This window comes from Stegostoma tigrinum, chromosome 23 (assembly GCF_030684315.1).
Source record: "Stegostoma tigrinum isolate sSteTig4 chromosome 23, sSteTig4.hap1, whole genome shotgun sequence".
NCBI classification, from domain to species: Eukaryota; Metazoa; Chordata; class Chondrichthyes; order Orectolobiformes; family Stegostomatidae; genus Stegostoma; species Stegostoma tigrinum.
Window position 1 is genome coordinate 48080259 of NC_081376.1, and position 26161 is coordinate 48106419.

At 46.1% G+C, this 26161-nt stretch overlaps 1 protein-coding gene across 3 annotated transcripts in view; it reads right to left on the reverse strand.

The window, feature by feature from the left end:
* The window catches only part of rhbdl1 (rhomboid, veinlet-like 1 (Drosophila)), a 239275-nt gene that overhangs the window by 12705 nt on the left and 200409 nt on the right, over positions 1-26161 (reverse strand). The gene's annotated exons all lie outside the window — the stretch shown is intronic.

Consider the following 26161-nt stretch of genomic DNA (forward strand, 5'->3'; position numbering starts at 1 on the left):
GTAAGTAATTAGATTCATGGAATTTCCGTGCATGAATTCAGTCAGCCAGGAATCTTGCCCAGTTTCACAGGGAGAGCTCAAGGTATCTATGCTTTCACCAACTATTCAATTTTGTGACCTGTTCAAGTCACGGCCCGTCTTCCATATCCTCATTAACTACGGATTTAAACTGGTGACTTTCCCAAACATTGACATTCCTGAGTTCCAAACCGCTTCTTACACAAATTTGTTTCACACAAGGAATTCTTATCTGCACAACTCTCTACACCTCAACCTGCACGTCTGCTGGTCTTGTTCTTCCTCCCGCCCCCATCACTCTATCTACCCCTTCCTCTCACCTATACTGCCTTCACTGATGCTGCACCTGATCTTCTGTGGTCTTAAACTTACGCCAGGCTCCCCTGATGGCAAGCATATATGTTATGCCCAATTCCCTGGTGACCATTCCTATTTTTGGATGTTTACAGTCTTCCACAGCATTCCAAACTTGGGAATCTGCCCAGAGGCTAACGTGTGTTTGAGGCTTGCAGTGAATTTCTCATCAGTCAACAGCTTGTGATCACTAGGGCTCTGCTCACTTACTAAAGGAGTCATTGATTAGGTAAGAGTGTGAGAGAAGTGATTGCAGGGCTGCAGCACATTTCCCATCTCTCCTGACTTTTATTTGTATTGACCGTTGCTCAAAGCCAAGATCTACCTGAATTACTTCAAATTACTCCAGCTGTGGTCCTCTTAATCTAATATTTATGGATGTTTATATCATTATCAATGCCAACAACTCTGTGCTTTGAGAGAATGAGATACCCAATGAGCACTAGATTTCTAATGGTGGTCAAAAATGACATCATACCCAAAATCAACTGGATGTTTCTGATCTATTGAAAATTCACTGTGGATCTTTATTTTTTTCTCTTCCTTATTTCCTACAAAGATGCACCCCAGTTGATATCCATATGCCTCTAGCATTTAGCCTCTACTTACAGAATGCGTTCTAAGCAAGGACGGACAATTACAAAGTATGTACTTAAATGATGCTAATATTGTCACTGTATTCACAGGTCAATCACAGCCCATTCTTATTATTTTTAATTTCAGTTTATACTAAGATTTGTTAGCCAGCTGTGATAGAGGTAATGAACGCTCAAGGGCAGATCCACAATTTAATAAAAGCAATAAAATGACTGTACTGCTCCAGCAAGATATGTCCAGCTGTTCTAATCAGTGAGATTAAGGTTGCATTGTCTTCTGATTTCATTTCACACATTTCAGGAAAATATTCACCACCACTCATTCTGAGATAACTTGCTAAAAACAGGTATCCCTCACAGAACAGGCTTCCATAGAGTGAAAAGGGGAATTGTCATTACTGTATTATTAGTCTGCACCAATCAATTCCAAAAAAATCAATAACTTTGTGGAGTTTTGATGAGTGACAATTATGTTGCTGATAGCATGCTCAAAGGCTGTGGTCCTCATGAGATAAAGTTTAAAAATCTAGTGCGAAGAAAGGTTTCAAGAATGATTTATTTCAGTCCCACTGAACGTAAGGTCTAATAATGCAAGTCCTCTGTTAATTTGTCCTACAGTAGAGAGCACAAAGTGGCAACATTTTCATTAACAAAATTACTGTAATGGGAAGCATAGCTATGATATAACTTTAGTGGCTTCTGGCTAATAAATGAAGATAGGCAGTGGCTTCTGTATCAGGGACATGGACAGGATGTTGCAACGCCATAGATTGAGACTAAAGGCTATGGATGCATGAAGGCACCCAAGTACAATGCAGATTAGTCCTGGTTCTGCAACAGCAATACCCAAGAGATCAATTCTGGGACGCTCTCTGTTAATTAGGAGGGCTGATAATCTAACGTTCCGCCATTGGCACCTCATAATCCTGGCTCCAAAAACAGCTTGTCCCAGGTAGATAGACAAGGATAGCTGACTGGGGCACTAGGTTTGGATTTTCATGGTAGTAAATTAAGGCTGATGAAAGATTGTGACTTTTAAAGTAGCAGTCATCCAACATGTAAACTACTCCAATTTTCAATGACAATATTTTCTGATGTTCTTTTAATGGATAGTATTGCGCTTTAATTTTCAACAAATTAAAACCGACATTAAGACGGAACCGATAAAGAAACAGAGAGTGAATTTCCAGCATGATGCATTCATCATTTGTAGTGCACGCCTCATTTGTCCTGTTGGTGATGGAATGTGAGAGTATACGAGCCCTCAACAAACTTCTGGCTTGCTAGGTCATTTCACTGTAATGGGTCCAACCAGGAAGGATTGCACATGCTGGTCCTTTAAGGGCATTAGTAAGTATATTGAGTTCTTGTCGAAATTGGAATGAGGGTCAGGTGGATTTCATTGACTATAAGATTCTTGATTGAGCTTGTTAACCTGTGCCAGTCGGGGAGCCCTGGCTGACAGATATAAACAGGAGATTCAGACAGTCTCCACATTCTAGGGTCTGGCTCTCAGCAGGCTGGTCAGAGCCCATGTACTGTGCATGTGTAAATAAGGGGGTAACTTGGTGACGGGATACCGGCCTCTGTGCAGTTATTTCAGTTTTTAAAACAATCTCACGGTTATTTTAAATTCATTCATGGGATGTGGGCATCACTGGCTGAGCCAACATTTACAGTCTGGGGTTTAAGGTCAACCACATGCTGTGGGTCTGGAGTCACACAAAGTCCAGCAGTTTCCCTTTCCTATAGGGAAAGTAGACCGGATGGGTTACTAATGACAGGTTTTTAAATTGAAGGCAAATTCCACCACCCAGCGGAAGTCAAAGACCAGGCCCCTGGTTTCTGGCTGTCTGAATAAATAATGTAGCAACAGTACCACTAGTCCAATGCCTCCCAAGTTATCATTCTTACTAACAGCAGGTCTTTATTTTAAACACTACACTCACAAACTTTGAAAGGAGACAATGGCCTAGCGGTATTATTGCTAGCCTGTTAATCCGAGCACCGAGGTAATATCTTAGGTTCAGATCTACTTGGCTGACAGTGGAATTTGAACACAAGAAAATAAAAATTCTGGCATTAAATGTTGAATGATGACGATGAAACAATTGTTGGGGAGGGATGAGCCAAGAATTCATCTGATTCATTAATATCCTTCGGGGAAGGGAACTGTATCACTACCTGGTTTGGCCCACATGTGACTCCAGGCAGCAATGTGGTTAACTCTTAGCTGTCCTTTGAGAAGATAAGTATGGACAATAAACACTGATCTAGCTGGTGATGCCCTCATCCCAGGAATTATTTTATTAAGGACAAACCTAAGGCTAGCTAACACCTCTAGCCAAGGGGTATAAAAGATACACATTGTCACATGCTTACTTTGGGCTAGAACCAGATACTTCTGCTTGTTAAAAAGATGAAAGAGTTAATTAATCAGCCCAGCTACAGGTCAGTAAAGTTCAAAACTTGATTACATCATGAGATGGAAAATATTCACGCGTGAGAAACAGGCAGTTTTAATTTAATGGTTCTGTCAGGCAGCTGGCCTTCATTCTGATACAGGGTCAATCATTAATTGAATAAAAGCAAAAGTTCATTCCCACTTTGCGATAAATGTTCCCTCCGCTGGATCAATCCATGAAACAACTCAGGCAATGTCACAGAACTGTCAACATTTTGAAGAAACTAAGACAAAAGTACAAATGAGTGCAGTTTTATTTGTTGCCACAGATCAGTGTTAGAATTCAGTTCAAGCAACCACCCTGCTATTGTAGTGGCATGTTGCAATTGTCAGGTGACTTAGATGCCCAGGAGATACCCAGGAGCTGGTAACTCCTGATTTTAACCTGCTCAATGGAGAAGATGACCAAAGTTGCCAGTTTCCTTGCTTAAGTCTGCACATCCATTCCAAATGAATTGTCATCAGGGCACGCCTGTAAAGCTCACTCTTCTGAGCAACAGAGCTGCCTCAATCTCTCCTGATTGCAGCTCGTCTCAAGGATTGCCCCAGCAGACCATCTTGTCACCTGACTTGTCGCAGGAAGGGAGTTTCCACCATTACTAATCAATTTCTACGTTCAGACAAACAGAAAGTAAGAGAGTGTTATTTCACTGAGGCATGGGAGTTCAAATATCCTGAGCCTGATCTCCGCAATGGCTAATTAATTACTAACCCTGAGTCCTTGAAATTGGCCAGTGCAAAAATCAGGTCGCAGGCTAGAACACACAACTAGTATCTGAAACCCTCACTCACACAGCGGCTGTCTGAAACAGCTCACACTCATACAGCGACTGTCTGAACAGCTCACACTCACACAGCGACTGTCTGAAACAGCTCACACTCACTCAGTGACTGTCTGAAACAGCTCACACTCACACAGCTACAGTCTGAAACAGCTCGCACTCACACAGCGACTGTCTGAAACAGCTCACACTCGCACAGCGACTGTCTGAAACAGCTCACACTCACCCAGCGACTGTCTGAAACAGCTCACACTCACTCAGTGACTGTCTGAAACAGCTCACACTCACACAGCGACTGTCTGAACAGCTCACACTCACACAGCTACAGTCTGAAACAGCTCGCACTCACACAGCGACTGTCTGAAACAGCTCACACTCGCACAGCGACTGTCTGAAACAGCTCACACTCACCCAGCGACTGTCTGAAACAGCTCACACTCACTCAGTGACTGTCTGAAACAGCTCACACTCACACAGCGACTGTCTGAACAGCTCACACTCACACAGCTACAGTCTGAAACAGCTCACACTCACACAGCTACAGTCTGAAACTGCTCGCACTCACACAGCGACTGTCTGAACAGCTCACACTCGCACAGCGACTGTCTGAAACAGCTCACACTCACACAGCGACTGTCTGAACAGCTCACACTCACTCAGTGACTGTCTGAAACAGCTCACACTCACACAGCTACAGTCTGAAACAGCTCGCACTCACACAGCGACTGTCTGAACAGCTCACACTCACACAGCTACAGTCTGAAACAGCTCGCACTCACACAGCGACTGTCTGAACAGCTCACACTCGCACAGCGACTGTCTGAAACAGCTCATGCTCACTCAGTGACTGTCTGAAACAGCTCACACTCACACAGCTACAGTCTGAAACAGCTCGCACTCACACAGCGACTGTCTGAACAGCTCACACTCGCACAGCGACTGTCTGAAACAGCTCACGCTCACTCAGTGACTGTCTGAAACAGCTCACACTCACACAGCGACTGTCTGAACAGCTCACACTCACACAGCTACAGTCTGAAACAGCTCACACTCACACAGCTACAGTCTGAAACAGCTCGCACTCACACAGCGACTGTCTGAACAGCTCACACTCACACAGCTACAGTCTGAAACAGCTCACACTCATGCCGTGGCTGCCTGAACAGCTCACACTCACACAGTGACTGTCTGAACAGCTCACACTCACACAGCGACTGTCTGAAACAGCTCACACTCACCCAGCGACTGTCTGAAACAGCTCACACTCACTCAACGACTGTCTGAAACAGCTCACACTCACACAGCGACTGTCTGAAACAGCTCACGCTCACACAGCGACTGTCTGAAACAGCTCACACTCACACAGCGACTGTCTGAAACAGCTCACGCTCACACAACGACTGTCTGAAACAGCTCACACTCACACAGCGACTGTCTGAAACAGCTCAGGCTCACACAGCGACTGTCTGAAACAGCTCATACTCACTCAGTGACTGTCTGAAACAGCTCACACTCACACAGCGACTGTCTGAAACAGCTCGCACTCACACAGCGACTGTCTGAAACAGCTCATACTCACACAGCGACTGTCTGAAACAGCTCATACTCACACAGCGACTGTCTGAAACAGCTCACACTCACACAGCGACTGTCTGAAACAGCTCACGCTCACACAACGACTGTCTGAAACAGCTCACACTCACCCAGCGACTGTCTGAAACAGCTCGCACTCACACAGCGACTGTCTGAAACAGCTCACGCTCACACAACGACTGTCTGAAACAGCTCACACTCACTCAGTGACTGTCTGAAACAGCTCACACTCACACAGCTACAGTCTGAAACAGCTCGCACTCACACAGCGACTGTCTGAAACAGCTCACGCTCACACAACGACTGTCTGAAACAGCTCACGCTCACACAACGACTGTCTGAAACAGCTCACACTCACCCAGCGACTGTCTGAAACAGCTCGCACTCACACAGCGACTGTCTGAAACAGCTCACGCTCACACAACGACTGTCTGAAACAGCTCACACTCACTCAGTGACTGTCTGAAACAGCTCACACTCACACAGCTACAGTCTGAAACAGCTCACACTCACACAGTGACTGTCTGAAACAGCTCACACTCACACAGCTACAGTCTGAAACAGCTCACACTCACTCAGTGACTGTCTGAAACAGCTCACACTCACACAGCTACAGTCTGAAACAGCTCGCACTCACACAGCGACTGTCTGAAACAGCTCACGCTCACACAACGACTGTCTGAAACAGCTCACGCTCACACAACGACTGTCTGAAACAGCTCACACTCACCCAGCGACTGTCTGAAACAGCTCGCACTCACACAGCGACTGTCTGAAACAGCTCACGCTCACACAACGACTGTCTGAAACAGCTCACACTCACTCAGTGACTGTCTGAAACAGCTCACACTCACACAGCTACAGTCTGAAACAGCTCACACTCACACAGTGACTGTCTGAAACAGCTCGCACTCACACAACGACTGTCTGAAACAGCTCACACTCACTCAGTGACTGTCTGAAACAGCTCACGCTCACACAGTGACTGAAACAGCTCACACTCATACAGCGACTGTCTGAAACAGCTCACACTCACACAGTGACTGAAACAGCTCACGCTCACACAGCGACTGTCTGAAACAGCTCATACTCACACAGCGACTGTCTGAAACAGCTCACACTCGCACAGCGACTGTCTGAAACAGCTCACGCTCACACAGTGACTGAAACAGCTCACACTCATACAGCGACTGTCTGAAACAGCTCACACTCACACAGTGACTGAAACAGCTCACGCTCACACAGCGACTGTCTGAAACAGCTCACACTCACACAGCGACTGTCTGAAACAGCTCACACTCACACAGCGACTGTCTGAAACAGCTCACACTCACACAGTGACTGAAACAGCTCACGCTCACACAGCGACTGTCTGAAACAGCTCATACTCACACAGCGACTGTCTGAAACAGCTCACACTCGCACAGCGACTGTCTGAAACAGCTCACGCTCACACAGCGACTGTCTGAAACAGCTCACACTCACACAGTGACTGTCTGAAACAGCTCACACTCACACAGCGACTGTCTGAAACAGCTCACACTCACACAGCGACTGTCTGAAACAGCTCACACTCACTCAGTGACTGTCTGAAACAGCTCACGTTCACACAACGACTGTCTGAAACAGCTCACACTCACTCAGTGACTGTCTGAAACAGCTCACACTCACCCAGCGACTGTCTGAAACAGCTCACACTCACACAGTGACTGTCTGAAACAGCTCACGCTCACACAACGACTGTCTGAAACAGCTCACACTCACTCAGTGACTGTCTGAAACAGCTCACACTCACTCAGTGACTGTCTGAAACAGCTCACGCTCACACAACGACTGTCTGAAACAGCTCACACTCACTCAGTGACTGTCTGAAACAGCTCACACTCACCCAGCGACTGTCTGAAACAGCTCACACTCACACAGTGACTGTCTGAAACAGCTCACGCTCACTCAGTGACTGTCTGAAACAGCTCACGCTCACACAGCGACTGTCTGAAACAGCTCACACTCACACAGTGACTGTCTGAAACAGCTCACACTCACACAGCGACTGTCTGAAACAGCTCACACTCACACAGCGACTGTCTGAAACAGCTCACACTCACTCAGTGACTGTCTGAAACAGCTCACGTTCACACAACGACTGTCTGAAACAGCTCACACTCACTCAGTGACTGTCTGAAACAGCTCACACTCACCCAGCGACTGTCTGAAACAGCTCACACTCACACAGTGACTGTCTGAAACAGCTCACGCTCACACAACGACTGTCTGAAACAGCTCACACTCACTCAGTGACTGTCTGAAACAGCTCACACTCACTCAGTGACTGTCTGAAACAGCTCACACTCACTCAGTGACTGTCTGAAACAGCTCACGCTCACACAACGACTGTCTGAAACAGCTCACACTCACTCAGTGACTGTCTGAAACAGCTCACACTCACCCAGCGACTGTCTGAAACAGCTCACACTCACACAGTGACTGTCTGAAACAGCTCACGCTCACTCAGTGACTGTCTGAAACAGCTCACGCTCACACAGCGACTGTCTGAAACAGCTCACACTCACCCAGCGACTGTCTGAAACAGCTCACACTCACTCAGTGACTGTCTGAAACAGCTCACACTCACCCAGCGACTGTCTGAAACAGCTCACACTCACTCAGTGACTGTCTGAAACAGCTCACACTCACACAGTGACTGAAACAGCTCACAATCATTTGCCTGATCCTTGGCAGCCTGGACTGTGACAGAATTCTCAGTGATGGTGAGGTTGGGGGTGATTTCCATGAAGCAGGTGGAAGAGTAGGAGGTGGAGAGAAAAACAGGGAGAAGTAGATGAACAGAAACACCAATTCATGGGGGTTAAAGGTGAAGAGTTTGGCTGCTATTGCTAGGTTACCTCTGTCAGGTGACCAGCCTTTCATGGATCCCACTTAAATCGCCAGTAGTACTGCATTCCCACTTTCTACAGAAATGCGGCATGTTAAGTGCACCAGAACTGGCAGACATTTCACTGGGCTGCCCTGTTACCTTCGCCATCTCTCTTCAATGTCTGAGGCCCCAAAACACTCCATACAGGTGAAACAATGATACATCTGCAGTTCTTTCAATGATGTGTTGTGGTTTTTGCTCACAACGTGAAGAAAGCAAATTCAGATGGGGGTGATTGCTTAGCGGAAACCTTCCAGTCTGTCTGAAGTACGACTCTCAGCTCTTGGTGTCTCATTTACTAATTCTCCACCATGCCCTCCACCTAACATCTCTGTCCTTAACCTGCTACACTGTTCCCGTGAGACTGAATATAAGCTTCAGGAACAGCACTTTTGTTTCCAAATAGACATTCTGCAGTCTTTTAGACTCAACATTGGGTTCAACAATTTCACACCACAATTTCAAATCCCCGGTTTATTTCCTTTCCTTTGCTTAATTTTATGTCTCTCTCACTCAGCACTGCATTTGCTCTCATCACTTCTTTTGTTTCTTTTCTTGCAGCATCTCCACCCCCCTTGGCCCCAGAAAGCTAACTTTTCTACTGTCATTGAATCTCTGCTGAATTCTACCCTGTCACCCATTTCATCGTCATTGTACCACCCACTCCTTGCTCAAAACCCCTGTTATACCTCTAACATTTTCCATTCCCCAAAAGAGATCACAGCTCTGAAATTTTAACTCTGCTTTTCATACTACAATGGTGCTGGCCAATCTACTGAGGTTTATTCCAGCACTTATCCTATTCTGATTTTTTAACTGCCTGTTATTTTTGTTCAGATAGTGACAATAATAAGAGTGAAATAAATCAAGTACTCCAACATCTACAATTGATCTAACTTTCATATTCAGGTATTAAGGAATGAGCCACTGTAATTAATCCATTTACATGGTGCTGCTAAATTACTCTAATCATTACACTTGTATCATGTTTGCCACACTTTACACTGTGTTATCGAGTCCTTGTAACCTCAATCATCTGTAAATCTACTTTTCTGCAGAGAGAGCAGTTTCATGAACCTCATTGAAATGAAACCCTGTTGTGGAAATTGAATGATTTAAATGCCTGGTGAAGTACTGATTAATCTAAGAGAGGGATTTGGATATAAATTTCTCCCTTCTTGCCTGTTCTTAGGGCTGTTCAGTCAATCTCTGTCCATTATTGATGATTTATATTAATTTTGCAGAGAACATCCACAAATTATGTTGTACCACTCTTCCTCAGCCCAACATTGTAGAAAAGCTAGTCTTAGGCTAACTTAGAGACACAAATCTTTATGACAAGTGACAGCCATAGCACTGCATAGTTAAACCATCCACTACTGCTTTAATCAGGAGAATAGCAATTAATCTAATAAACTGTTTAATAATTATTAAACATTCAGTCACTAATATGGTAAACCAAGAGGAAGAGAGGAATCTTGCTGTCTTTTCTACATTGGCATGCAAACAAGGTATTATTATTTGTTTGCAGTGCTTTGTTGGATCTGAGTTGAGCATAAATGGTTTTTGAAATTTTCATTTTTTAAAATTGCATTAATAACACTGTTCATGGTCTCAGGACATTCTAAAGTGCTTTATGATCATTGAAATATATGTCACTGCCTAAGTGGCACTGAATTGCAGCTCCACTTATTGGTAATTCTCTCTCTTGCTCGCTCTCTCTCTCGCTCGCTCTCTCTCTCTCTCGCTCTTTGCTCTGTACAAACTCCAGCGATATTCAACATTGAATATCAGACCAGATAGCAAAGTGTACAAAATGTGAAATTAAATTGCAGAGCAAAAGTAAAAGCTAGTGTAAGGAGTAGTTTTCAAACAGGCAAAGAGACTAATCATGACTTTTTTTAAACAGAACTTGACTACATTAAAGCCAGTCGCATTAAATTTTCAATGATCTGTAATTGAAAATTGTGAATAATGCCCTCACAGAGTCAAATTGCAGCACAAGTGCAGATTGTGAGGCTCATCCTCTCCAAACTGTGCAACACACACACACACACACACACACACTCGGAGACACACGGAGACACACACACACACACACACACACACACTCGGAGACACACACACACACACACACACACACACACACACACACACACACACACACACACACACACACACACACACACACACACACACACACGCGCCCCTGGTTGGATAATGAATCAGTACTCCTCCATGTTAAACCAAACCTGTTGGACGCACTCAGGATGACAAGAGTGCAGAATGTACACTGGGTGGGGGATTTCAATGTGCACCACCAGCAACACTATGGCTTGAGCTGGCCAGGTCCTAGAGGATACAGCTGTTAAATTGGGTCATTGATAGCTGGTGAGGAACCAACAAGAAGGAAAACATACTTACCTCACCCTGACCGACCTGCCTGTCACAGCTGCATCTGCCCATGTCAGTATTAGTAGAAGTGGCCATCACACAGTCCCTGTGGGGACAAAGTCCCCTCTTCACATAGTAGTTACTGTCCATAGTGTTTGGTGGCACTGTCATTGGATTAGTAATACAGACTTTGAAAAGAGCTTTGCAAAGAAATTCAAGATTGCGCATCCATGAGGAGCAGAATTACGCTCCAATACAATCTGCAGCCTGATGGCCAGGCGTATAACGCTCTATAATTACCATCAAGCCAGGGTATAAATCTGGGTTCAATGGAGAGTGTGGAACGGCATGCCAGGAGCAGCACCAGGCATACCTGGAAATAAGGTGCCAAGTTGGTGAAGCTACAAAATGGGACTCCTTGTGTCGGAAACAGCATATGCAGCAAGTGATAGAGAGAACTAAGAGATTCCACAACCAGCGGATCAGATCTAAGCACCGCAGAGTTGCTATATCCAGTCATGAATGGTGGTGGATGAACAACTCACTGAGGACGAGGCTCCACAAGTATTCCCATCCTCAACGATGGAACAGCCCAGCGCATTGCTGCAAAAAATATAGCTGAAGCATTCACAACAATCTTCAGCGAGGAGTGCTGAGTAGACGAATCATCACAGTCCATTCCAGTAATCCTCAACATCACAGATGCCAGCCTTCAGCCAATTTTATTCACTCCATGTGATATTGAGAAACATTTGGAGGCATTGGATACCGCAAAGGCTGTATGCCCTGACAACATTCTGGGAATAGTACTGAGGACTTGCACATCAGAACTTGTCACTCCCCGAGCCAAGGTGTTCCAGTACAGTTACAACATTAGTGTCCACCCGGCAATGTGGAAAATTGTTCAGGTGTGTCCTGTACACAAAAAGCAGGACAAATCCAACCCGGCTAATGACTGCCCCATCAGTTTACTCTCGATCATCAGCAAAGTGATGGAAGGTGTCAGTAACAGCACTATCAAACAACACCTGGTCAGCAATAACCTGCTCAGCGACACCTAGTTTGGGTTCCGCCAGGGCCACTCAGCTCCTGACCACATTACAGCCTCGGTTCAAACATGGCCAAAAGAACTGAATTCCAGAGGGTGAGGCGAGAGTGACAACCTTTGAAATCAAGTCTACATTTAACAGAGTTGGAGCGTGGCATTAAGGAGCCCTAGCAAAACTAGAGTCAATGGAATCAACAGGAAAGTTCTGCCAATTGGAGTCTTCCCTGGCACATAGGAAGATGGTTGTAGTTATTGGAGGTCAGTCATCTAAGTTCCAGAAAATCTCTACTAGAGTTCAGGGTAGTGTCCTAGGCTCAAACATCTCCAGCTGCTTCATCAATGACCTTGCTGCTGTCAAAAGGTCAGAAGTGGGAATACTTGTTGACAAATGTGCAATATGTGGATTCGTCAGATTCTGAAATAGTCTGTGTGCAAATCAAACATGACCTGTCCTATATCTAGGTTTGGGCTGAAAAGTGGCAAGTATCATATACAACACACAAGTGCTGGGCGATGACCATCTCCAAAAGAGACAATCTAATCATTGTCCATTGACATCAAATGTCACGACCAATTCTGAATCCCTGCCTATCAATGTCCTGGATCTTACCATTGACCAGAAACCAAGGAGACTAACCATTTAACTACTGTGGCTATAACAGCAGGTCAGAGGCTAGTAATCTTGTGGCCAGTGTTTCAACATGTGACTTCCTAAAGTCCATCCACCGTCAGGTGTATAAGTGTACAGTCCCCAGTTGCCTGGATGAGTGCAGCTCCAATAATACTCAAAACACTTCATGCCTTCTAAGGCAAAGTAATCCATTTGATTGGCACCCCATTCACAAATATCCTGTCCCTCCACCTCTGAAGTTTAGTAAACAGCAGTGTTAACTATCAACAAGAAGTAATGCAGAAATTCAACGAGTCTCCTTAAATAGCGCCTTCCAAACCCACAGCGCCACCATCTAGAATGACAAGGGCAAAAGATACATGGGAACACCACTCTTTGCAAGTTCCCCTCCAAGCCACTCACTATCCTGACTTGGAAATGTATCACCACTCCTTCAGTGTCGCTAGGTCAAAATCCTGGAATTCCCTCCCCTACACTGTGGCTCTATCTGCCCCAACTCTACCACAGCATTTCAAGGAGGCAGCTAACCACCACTTGCTCAGGAGCAACTGTGGATGAGCAATACATGCTGATCCAGCTAGCAGAACTTCCCATGAATGAATGAAAAAAACCTCTATATTCTTATGTAATCACATCACTATTCAGCATTATCTACATTTTCTCTGTCTCCACTATATCACGCAGAGACTGGGATGTGCACATGGAAATTCAGAAGGCCAAGGTGAAAATAATACTGTGCATTATTGTCACATAGCTAATATTCTGGGTGAGCACTGCATTCACATAAAAACACCAAAGATATAATTTGCAGCAGAGAAAGGCAGATTCTGAACATGGTCTATTGAATACTATTGTGTGGAGCTCGTGGAGATCCTACTCATATTTACAAAATCTGCATATCATGATTTCAGTAATGTGCAGAGGGGTAATAAAACAAGCATCGTTGTAATCTTTAATTACTGACTCATGCCATTTTCATTCATTTGTCAAAAATTAAGTTCACTGCTCACAGAAAGATTGGGAGACGCACTGGCAGGTTTATCTTAAAACCTGTCTACCACAGAGTTTTGACATGCTTAAACTGTGTTACTGTTTCCCTATGAATATGTTTAAGTTTAATTGTTTACTGTTTTAATTAAAAGAAATGTTGGTCGCATTGTGATGTCACTGGGATACTAATCCAGTAAACCCAGGCTAATGCTCAGGACATGGGCTTAAATCCCAACGCAACAGGTTATTTGTAAAAAATATATCTGGAATTAAAAGCCAGCCGAATATTTTAATTCCCTCATGGGATGTGTCAGTGTTTGGGCCAGCATTTATTGCCCATCCTTAGTTGCCCCTTGAGAAGGTGGTGGTGAGCTGCCTTCTTGAACTGGTGCAGCCCACCTGCTATAGATAGAAGCACGATGCCGTTAGAGAGGCAGTAATAGGGTTTTGACCCAGTGACAGGGAAGGAATGGCAAAATATTTCCGAGGTTGGACAGTAAATGGCTGGGAAGGAAACTTGCAGTGGATGGTATTCCCACATATCCCAATAAACTGGTGTCAATTGTTGTAAAAAATACCCATCTGGTTCACTAATACCTTGTGCAGAAGGAAATCTGCTGTCCTTATCTGAACTGGCCTACATGTGACTCCAGAACTACAGCATTGGTTCTACCCTCTGGACACTTAGGAATGGGCCTAGCCCATAATGTCCACTTCCCATGAACAAATGTTTCAAAAATCCAAAGCCTGTACCCTGAGTTACAAACGGTTACAATTAATTTCCCCTTGCATCAGACAGAACACCACAAACCTTTATCTTCACAACCAATTCATTTGGGAAAGATTCCAAAGAAGGCAGCTCCCTCTGAACAGGCCTCAGTAAGGTATCACAGGCAGGTTGCAGCAGCTATTCTATGCCTCATTTATTAACTCACATCAAACTTATGCAGTGGTACCTTTGACTTCCTGCTCTATATGGCTACAGTAACTGCAGGGACTGAAATGAACCCATCGTCAGATACGGGATGCTAAGAAGCAAATCCTCATGATAGAGTCTTCTCCACTTGAAATGGGGGAAGAAACAGAACAAGAGCCGAGATAGGGAGGCGATGGGCTAGTGGTATTATCACTGGGCTGTTAACCCAGAGACCCAGTAAAGTCCTGGGGACCAGGTTCAAATCCTGCCATGGTAGAGAGTGGAATTTAAATTCAATAAATATCTAGACCTAAGAGTCTAAGGATGACTATGAATTCATTGCCGATTATTGGGGAAAAACACATCTGGTTCATTAACTTCCTTTGTGGAAGGAACTCAGCCACCCTTACCCAGTCTGGCCTACATGTGACTCCAAAGATTCTTAACTGCCTTCTGGGAAGTTAGGGATGGGCAATAAATGCTGCCTGGCCAGCAAATGTTCTCATCCCATGAATGAATAAAGGGGAAAAAGCCGAATTTTGGGAGGCCCAGTGGTTAGCACTGCAGCCTCACAGCACCAGGGACCCGGGTTCGATTCCACCCTCAGGCGACTCTCTGTAGGGAGTTTATACGTTCTCCCTGTGTCTGCGTGGGTTTCCTCCCACAGTCCAAAGATGTGCAGGCTCGCTAGGTTGTCCATGCTAAATTGCCCATGGTGTGCAGGCTAGGTGGGTAACAGGGGAATGGGTCTGGGTGGGATGCTCTGCGTTTCAGTGTGGACTTGTTGGGCCGAAGGGCCTGTTTCCACACTGTAGGGATTCTATGATTCCATACAATTGCAGAAACAACAGCGTCCATGCAAGGCAAATAGCCACCATCTGAAGGAATCCTCACTGCAGCTTCACACAGAATAAACGCAAGTACAAAGGAAATCCCAAAGACTATTTTATTGTACCATTCACTGTTGAAAGAAATACCCATCACAACATACAATGATTGAAGGTTATGATGGTATATTTAACACAAAGAGAATGTCACAGCAGAATGCACGAAGAACTTAACAAGCAAATGGCTCGGGATAATTTGTTAATAGTTTTGGTGCTCGTGGGATGTGCAGCCATTCATTACAAAATATATTTTGAATTTTGATCTAGAAATTCCACCACATGTGCCTGTACTTCAGGCGTCATTGCACTCTGGTAAGCCTCCAATAGAGTGGGCTGGAAGCGAATGATTATTACAAATCAGAATCTCCAAACCTGTTACACTATCTGAGCAAAACAATAGGGGCTCGTAGTGCATGCTTTACTCAATTCTGCAGATGTTGCGTGTGGGGAATGGAGACCGGTATGTGGCTTAAAATACAATGTTTGATAGAAATGTTGGAAGCCACGACCAAAAAAGCAGGATATTAAATGCACTTACCAAAATGACTGGAGTGACAGTACCCCACCATTAACACCATGCTGGACACTGTGACACTCCCTTTCTATCTCCTGGCCCTGTGGATAGGAAAGGCTAATTTCCCTTACTTTGGATTACTTTATCATTCAATCCAGGCATGGCACTGATGCCTACTGCACTGATCATTGATTTGCTCAATCGTTAATAAAAATTCACCTCATGAAGGGACGTTGCGAAAATCAAAATTCCAAGAGGAAGCAGAGCGATGTGTCAGCACTAGTTTAGCCTGATTCAAGAGAGGAATTTTAAAAAAAGCAGCTCACAACTAATCTGGAAAGCCTTCACGCATTTAACTCCACGTCCAAACGATGCAATCAAATAAAGCCAGTTGTAATAAACATCTGCATCCAGATCTTTCGTTTCACAGAAACCTTACAGTGTGGAAGCAAGTCATTTCAACCCACTGAGTCCATGTCAACACTCTAAAGAGCATCCCACCCAAACCCAGCTCCCCCCCATCCCTGAAACCCTGCACTCCCCATGGATAATCTATGTAATCCACACATCCCTGGATATCATGGGCAATTTAGCACAGCCAATTCACCTAACCTGCACATCTTTGAACTCCAAAAGACAAATCCTGAATCTAAAAGAACATTTGAATAAAGCAACAGTACATTGGCCGTCATGAGATGCAAGGCTGTCCTGAATCAAATAGGCAGAATTCCCCTCACTCACAAGGTGGTGAAGCTCTCGGAGAGACAATGTGGGCTTAGACCTTCCAGAAGAAGCTCCGGCATGGTCTTTGCTGCAGGGCAAATCCAAGCAACATGTCAAGGACTGCATGAGGAGCTGTTCATTGCATTCATCAACCTGATTACAGCATTTAATTCAGTTAATCATGAGGCTCTGGGGATTGTCCTCCAGAGATTTAGATTTCTAAGAAATTTCTTCACGATATTGTAACTGCTTCATGACGATATGACACTGCAATTCAGATGAGTGGGAGATCTGAAAAGGGTGCTTTCAAAATCTGGACAGGGGTGAAAAAAGGCTGCTTGATGGCCCTCACATTATTTATAATCTGTCTGGCAATACCATTTCCCTCAACTGATCGCCACACTCTTACACAAATTACAGTTGAATCATTGCCTATTGTGTGCCAGATTTGCAAACCATTCCTGATCTCTTCGATTCTACATACAGCTGGCCTGCCTTTGGATGGTGTCAAAACCTAACCCACCGAGTGCTTCAAAGATGGCACCGTGGCTCAGCGGTTAGCACTGCAGCCTCACAGCACCAGGGACCTGGGTTCAATTCCTGCCCTGGGTGACTGTCTGTGTGGAGTTTGCACATTTTCCCAATGTCTGTGTGGGCTTCCACTAGGTACTCTGGTTTCCTCCTACAGTCCAAAGATGTATAGATTAGGCCGATTGGCCATGCTAAATTACCCCCAGTGCGCTGGGATGCCTAGATTAGGTGGGTTACAGAGAAAAGAGGTGGGGGATGGGTTTGGGTGGGATGCTCATCAGTGTAGGCTTGTTGGGCGAAGGGGCCTGTTTCCACACTGTTGGAATTCTATAATAACCCAGATTTGATCAGTCAAATATTTCACTCCCCACTTTGGAATGTGTTGGAGCACTTCCTATACCTTTATAGCCACCTCTCTGAAAAGGTCACCATCACTGAAGGGATTCACCGCTGGATCAGGTGCAAAAAGCTCTGCCTTTTACAAGCTACAGTCATGAATCCTTGACAACAAAGACCTCTGGAGGTCAAGAAAAGCTTCAATGTAAGGGAGCTTTAGCCCTAAGGGACTGCTCTCTGAAGAGAGAGAGAACTCTGTTATAACCTGTTGTAGGAAGGTTATTATTGAATTGGAGAGGGTTCAGAAAAAAATTACCAGGGTGTTGTCAGGAATGAGAGGTTGGAATTATAAGGAGAAGGGGGATAGGCTGCGGCTTTTATCATTGGAGTGTAGGAAACTAAGGGGTGGCCTTACAGAGGTTTATAAAATCATGAGGGACATAGGTAGGGTGAATGGCAGATGTCTTTTCCCTAGGGTGGGGGAGTCTAAAACTAAGGGCCATAATTTTAAGATGAGAGGAGAAAGATTTTAAAAAATCGCGAGGGGCAACTTTTTTACACAGGGAGTAGTTTGTGTGTGAAATAAACTTCCAGAGGACATGGTGAATGTAGGTGTAGTTACAATGTTTAAAAGAGATTTGGCTAAGTACATGAATGAGAAACGTTTGGAGGGATATGGCCCAGGCGGTGGGACTAATCTAGTTTGGGATTATGGTCAGCATCAGCTGGTTGGACCGAAGGGTCTGTTTTTGTGCTGTATGACTCAATAATTCTATGACTCTGAGTTTACCCTGGGAATCACCAAACCTCAGGCAGGGGATGATGCCAAGAAGTTTGGAACATCAGCTAGTGTAAAAAGTGAATGCACATACTTGGCATCACTCTTGATCACAAGCCAGCTGTCTAGCTAACCGAACCCCTGTCCCCCGTATAGAGAACTGTTGCTATCATGATACTTCTGCATTGCACTGCAACCTGGCATGTGCATCAGTGACACAAAGACCACTAGAGACATATCATCAGCAAAGCTTCTCCCATGTTCTCTAGATTCAATGTGAGAACCATGAAAAAAATGTTAGTGTCTTTAAATCCAGCTCCACAGATATTCAGACAAAATGCCGACAAAATCAACTACAAGGGACTTGGACGCTGTTACTGGACAGTAAAAAATGTCTCCCCACCAAAATAAATAAAACCATGCTGTTTTCTCAAATGGCCAGCCTTCCAGCAGAAGAGGAAGACAACTCTAAATAAGCACTACTTGAAGCACAGAATCATCGACATGAATGATTGAGAGATTCTCACTACCAGTGTTCCAAATGGCAATGTTTGGTCCAGCAGGCAGTAATCATGCTTCCAGCCAGAGTGCTGTCGTGATAAGGTTGGCAGATGCGAAGAGGTAAAGAGAAGGAAACTTTCATTGTCTCTGGATCTCCATCAGAGGGTCTAGGCCTAAAACGTCAGCTGTCCTGCTCTGAAGATGTTGCTTGGCCTGCTGTGTTCATCCAGCTCCACGCTTTGGTATCACTGAACTGTCGTAATCCCATTTTCGGGCACTTGACCTCGCGTACCTGGGCATCACGATCATGTATCTAAATAATTCTTAAACATTACCAGGGCTTATGACTACCTTACAGGGACCTCCAGAGCAGGGCGGACTTGAACCAAAGCCTCCTGGTTCAGAGATAGAGGCACTACCACTATGCCACAAGAGCCCCTCTATCTGAGTTTCATAGACCTTTATATCAACCCTGTCCCCACATATTAGAATATGGCAGTAGAGCAAATGGAACTTAATTCAAGGCCTTCCAGTCCAGAGGTAGAGGCACTACCACTGCATCAAAAACAACTAATATAAAAACTTCTGCCTGGTTTCAAACAGGGGACATTCTGCATGTTGAGCTAACATTACAGCCAGTGCATTACAGCTACCTAGCACTTGTGAGAGATACGCATGTGTGGCAGGTAACTACAAAGACAGTACTTGGAATAATTGTCAACAGATTCTCATTGGTCACAGCTGAAAAAATAGCCCATGAGCTGACTAATTAAATGAAATGGCATTGGCCTACAAATGATTAAACCCATTAGAGTCAGCCGGAATACTGAAGCAGATTCAATTAATTCTCCCTCACTGTTCTTCAGGCATGTGTTGTCTGCATCAGCATACAATGTACAATTACAGTCAACAATTGGCATGTTCAAAAAGCAAGGTAAATGTTATTCATTGGCATTAGCGCAACCATGAGTTTTTTTTTGCAACTAGGGAACACAGACCTTGCTAGAGTGTGCACTGGGCATGTGCCCAGAACACTGCACCCACTGGCAGAAACAGCACACACATTCGACGTTGCAAGGTGATAATTCTGTCCTGAAAATCTAATACTCATTAAATAATCGTGTGTGACAGGCCTGTCCATTCCTTGTGTCGAAGGATGATGTCTGAGGTGTTGAAATGTTTGCAATGGAGCGTGACTGGACAGGTGATTCCTCACCAGGGCAAATGCCTCAAGTACTGCTGTGATCTGCAGTGGGGAACCAGCGTGTGTCTCTTAACAGGTTCACTGCTTTGAATGATTATATCACCAGAGCTGAGCCTTCAGCCTACGTCAAAGCCAGTTCGCCAGTGGGTTATTAAACAGGGGAGTGAGCTCTGTTGCGGACGTGACTGCTTGGTGAAAGTCAGCTAAATATCATTTATCATTAAATTGTGCCAAAACTGAACTGATCTCTCTGTTGTTACACTCAGATATGCAACATAACCTCCATGAATACCTCGGCTGGTGAGACGTGGCTCTGGCAGACACAAAATAATGATGATCAGTTTCCTGTGTAATTGAAGGGCTTGATAATGTCAGGAAGCATACAGGCATTTAGCACCTATAAATACAGCATGGGGACTGACAGGAAGCACTCTCCATACTTCAATCAAAGATGAAACAGAAAATATTAATTAAGTAGGTTATTGGTATTGATCAGAGACGGGGAATCTTGCTGTTTACAACAGAGTGCCATGAATGAATTGCAGCTTTCACTGTCACGTAAAGTTCAGATTAGTTTAGCTAGTTTCCAATGGAAACGGAGCAAGGATCAATCACAGGATTGGTAGCAACATGGCTTTCTGAGGATGATCTCTTTGAGTTTTTCTTTTATATTCTTTCACAGGATGTGAGCATTACATTCCTTGCCTGAGGAGGTGGAGGAGGAGTTTAGACTCAACAACATTACTGTGGTTTTGGAATTACACCAAGGCCAGGCCAGGAAAGGACAGTGGTTTCCTCAGTGAACCATAGAGCAAACTTCTGTCCAAGCCGAACATAATCACAAACTAAACTAGTCCCACCTTCCTACTCCTGGCCCATATCCCCCCAGACCTTTCCTATTCAGACATAAAAACATTAGGAGCAGGAGTAGGCCATTTGGCCCCTCGAGTCTGCACCACCATTTAATAAGATCATGGCTGATCTTTTTGAGACTCAGCTCCACTTACCTGCCCACCCACCATAACCCTTAATTCCTTTACTGTTCAAAAATTTATCTAGCCTTGCCTTAAAAACATTCAACCAAGGTAGCTTCAACCATTTGTGGGGGGGTAATGGGAACTGCAGATGCTGGAGAATCCGAGATAACAAAGTGTGGAGCTGGATGAACACAGCAGGCCAAGCAGCATCTTAGGAGCACAAAAGCTGACGTTTTGGGCCTAGACCCTTCATCAGAAGAGGGGGATGGGGAGAGGGTTCTGAAATAAATAGGGAGAGAAGGGGAGGTGGATCGAAGATGGATAGAGGAGAAGATAGGTGGAGAGGAGACAGACAAGTTAAAGGGGTGGGGATGGAGCCTGTAGAAGTGAGTATAGGTGGGGAGGTAGGGAGGGGATAGGTCAGTCCGGGAAGGATGGACAGGTCAAGGGGGTGGGATAAGGTTTGTAGGTAGGGAATGGAGGTGCGGCTAGAGGTGGGAGGAGAGGATAGGTGAGATAAAATGGATTTCACGAGCTTCAAAATCTCCCCTCCCCCCACTGCATCCCAAAACCAGCCCAGCTCGTCCCCACCTCCCTAACCTGTTCTTCATCTCACCAATCCCTTCCTCCCACCTCAAGCCGCAGCTCCACTCCCTACCTCTTAACCTTATCCCTTGACCTGTCCATCCTCCCTGGACAGACCTATCCCCTCCCTACCTCCCCACCTACACTCACCTCTACAGGCTCCATCCCCGCCCCTTTAACTTGTCTGTCTCCTCTCCACCTATCTTCTCCTCTATCCATCTTCGATCCACCTCCCCCTCTCTCCCTATTTATTTCAGAACCCTCTCCCCAGCCCCCTCTTCCGATGAAGGGTCTAGGCCCAAAACGTCAGCTTTTGTGCTCCTAAGATGCTGCTTAACAGCCTCCACAGCCTGCAACCCCAGAGGAGACAGCTACACTGAGCCCTGCCGCATCTTCACCATCCCCCCAGACCTCCCACTGACTGAGGACGAACGGTCAGTCCTTAGCAAGGGGCTCACCTTTGTCCCCCTACAACCACACATCAACGAATACCAGTCACGGTCGGACATAGAGCAGTTTTTCCGCCGTCTTCGCCTCCATGCCTACTTCTTCAACCGGGAACCCAACCCTCCTTCCACTGACCCCTTCACCCGCTTCCAACACAAGTCCTCCTCCTGGACACCACCCCCAGGCCTCCTACCCTCCCTCGACCTCTTCATCTCCAACTGCCGTCGAGACATTAACCGCCTCAACCTCTCCACCCCTCTCACCCACTCCAACCTCTCCCCCGCAGAACGGGCAGCCCTCCGCTCCCTCCGCTCCAACCCCAACCTCACCATCAAACCCGCAGACAAGGGTGGCGCAGTGGTAGTATGGCGCACTGACCTCTACATCGCCGAGGCCAGACGCCAACTCTCCGACACCACCTCCTACCGCCTCCTCGATCATGACCCCACACCCGAGCACCAAACCATCATCTCCAACACCATTCACGACCTCATCACCTCAGGGGACCTCCCACCCACAGCCTCCAACCTCATTGTTCCCCAACCCCGCACGGCCGTTTCTATCTCCTTCCCAAAATCCACAAACCTGCCTGCCCTGGTCGACCCATCGTCTCAGCCTGCTCCTGCCCCACCGAACTCATCTCCACCTATCTGGACTCCATTTTCTCCCCTTTGGTCCAGGAACTCCCCACCTACGTCCGTGACACCACCCACGCCCTCCACCTCCTCCAGGACTTCCAATTCCCTGGCCCCCAACACGTCATATTCACCATGGACGTCCAGTCCCTGTACACCTGCATTCCGCATGGAGATGGCCTCAAGGCCCTCCGCTTCTTCCTGTCCCGCAGGCCCGACCAGGCCCCCTCCACCGACACTCTCATCCGCCTAGCTGAACTCGTCCTCATACTCAACAACTTCTCTTTTGACTCGTCCTCACACTCAACAACTTCTCTTTTGACTCCTCCCACTTCCTACAGACTAAGGGGGTGGCCATGGGCACCCGCATGGGCTCCAGCTATGCCTGCCTCTTTGTAGGTTACGTGGAACAGTCCCTCTTCCGCACCTACACAGGCCCCAAACCCCACCTCTTCCTCCGGTACATTGATGACTGTATCGGCGCCGCCTCTTGCTCCCCAGAGGAGCTCGAACAGTTCATCCACTTCACCAACACCTTCCACCCCAACCTTCAGTTCACCTGGGCCATCTCCAGCACATCCCTCACCTTCCTTGACCTCTCAGTCTCCATCTCAGGCAACCAGCTTGTAACTGATGTCCATTTCAAGCCCACCGACTCCCACAGCTACCTAGAATACACCTCCTCCCACCCACCCTCCTGCAAAAATTCCATCCCCTATTCCCAATTCCCAATTCCTCCGCCTCCGCCGCATCTGCTCCCACGATAAGACATTCCACTCCCGCACATCCCAGATGTCCAAGTTCTTTAAGGACCGCAACTTTCCCCCCACGGTGATCGAGAACGCCCTTGACCGCGTCTCCCGCATTTCCCGCGACACATCCCTCACACCCCGCCCCCGCCACAACCGCCCCAAGAGGATCCCCCTCGTTCTCACACACCACCCTACCAACCTCTGGATACAACGCATTATCCTCCGACACTTCCGCCATTTACAATCCGACCCCACCACCCAAGACATTTTTCCATCCCCTCCCCTGTCAGCTTTCCGGAGAGACCACTCTCTCCGTGACTCCCTTGTTCGCTCCACACTGCCCTCCAACCCCACCACACCCGGCACCTTCCCCTGCAACCGCAGGAAATGCTACACTTGTCCCCACACCTCCTCCCTCACCCCCATCCCAGGCCCCAAGATGACATTCCACATTAAGCAGAGGTTCACCTGCACATCTGCCAATGTGGTATACTGCATCCACTGTACCCGGTGCGGCTTCCTCTACATTGGGGAAACCAAGCGGAGGCTTGGGGACCGCTTTGCAGAACACCTCCGCTCAGTTCGCAACAAACAACTGCACCTCCCAGTCGCAAACCATTTCCACTCCCCCTCCCATTCTCTTGATGACATGTCCATCATGGGCCTCCTGCACTGCCACAATGATGCCACCCGAAGGTTGCAGGAACAGCAACTCATATTCCGCCTGGGAACCCTGCAGCCATATGGTATCAAAGTGGACTTCACCAGTTTCAAAATCTCCCCTTCCCCTACTGCATCCCTCAACCAGCCCAGTTCATCCCCTCCCCCCACTGCACCACACAACCAGCCCAGCTCTTCCCCCCCACCCACTGCATCCCAAAACCAGTCAAACCTGTCTCTGCCTCCCTAACTGGTTCTTCCTCTCACCCATCCCTTCCTCCCACCCCAAGCCGCACCCCCAGCTACTTACTAACCTCATCCCACCTCCTTGACCAGTCCGTCTTCCCTGGACTGACCTATCCCCTCCCTACCTCCCCACCTACACTCTCTCCACCTATCTTCTTTACTCTCCATCTTCGGTCCACCTCCCCCTCTCTCCCTATTTATTCCAGTTCCCTCCCCCCATCCCCCTCTCTGATGAAGGGTCTAGGCCCGAAATGTCAGCTTCTGTGCTCTTGAGATGCTGCTTGGCCTGCTGTGTTCATCCAGCTCCACACTTTGTTATCTTGGATTCTCCAGCATCTGCAGTTCCCATTATCACATTTACCCCTACTCTTTGCTTTCTACTGGTCAACCAATCCTCTATCCATGCCAATTCATTAGCTGTAATATCATGCGCCTTTGGTGTGGCACTTTGTCAAATGCCTTCTGGAAATCCAGATACACCACATCCACAGGTTCCCCACTGTCCACCCTAAAAGTAATATCCTCAAAGAATTCCGCCAAATTAGTTAAACATGGCCTACCCTTCATGAACCCATGCTGGGTGTTCCCAATGGGATAATTTATATCCAGATGTCTTGCTATTCTCCTCCTTAATGATTGATTCATGCATTTTCCCCACTACTGAAGCTAAGCTAATTGGCTTGTAGTTACCTGCTTTTTGTCACCTTCCTTTTTTAAACAGTGGCATCACATTGGCTGTTTTCCAATCTGCGGGAACCACCCCAGAGTGGATTCAGTGTTACCAGACAGAACTTACTTACCACTAATTGTTAAAACAGTTTTTGAAAAATGTATTTTTTCTTTAAAAATACATCAATTCAAGTGATGTTGAATGTTGAACCTTGTAATGATTTTAATTATTGCTAGCTACTGTTGCCTTTTTTTTTGTTCATTTTGACTCTGCTTGTCTTAAGGTAATAATTTGTAGTTTGCCTCTCTCACTATCTTCTGGCAAGTTCTCTCAGTGTCAACCTATAATGTGTCTGCTTGAGAGTTTAAATGCAGCTTTCAGGGTAAATATCTCTCCAATTATCTCACACCTTGTTGTACAGAAATGCCTGTCCTACCCATTCAAAGATGTGCCTCCCTTGTCTACACAACTGAGAATTAACTCTGTGGGAAATTGACACCGAGAATCTTGGTGAACTTGTGAGACTGTGCATCAGTATCTCAACTGGATTTCATCTTACAAAAATGTTGCACACTTTCATAGACTTTAGTGTTGAAGCATTGTAGAAGTCACTGAACAAAATATTGCGGATGCTGGAAACCTGAAACAACACAGAGAACCCCAGGGAAACTCAACAAGTCTGGCAGCATCTGTGGAGAGAGAAACAGAGTCAATATACTAAGCCTTAGACTCAAAATAATATCAGTCAACCTGAGCTGCACCATCTTCAGGTTGCAAGAAGAAACCAGGGAATCCAGCAGAAATGGGAAGAACATGCAGGCTCCACACAGTCACCCAAGGCTGGGATCAAACCCATGTCCGCAGCACTGTGAAGCAGCAGTGTGAACCACTGTACCACCCATCTCAGCTTAAATCTGCTCTAAGTGCCTATTCATAGAGTCATGCAGCACAGAAGCAGACCTATCAGTCCCACCAGTCCATGCTGACCATAATG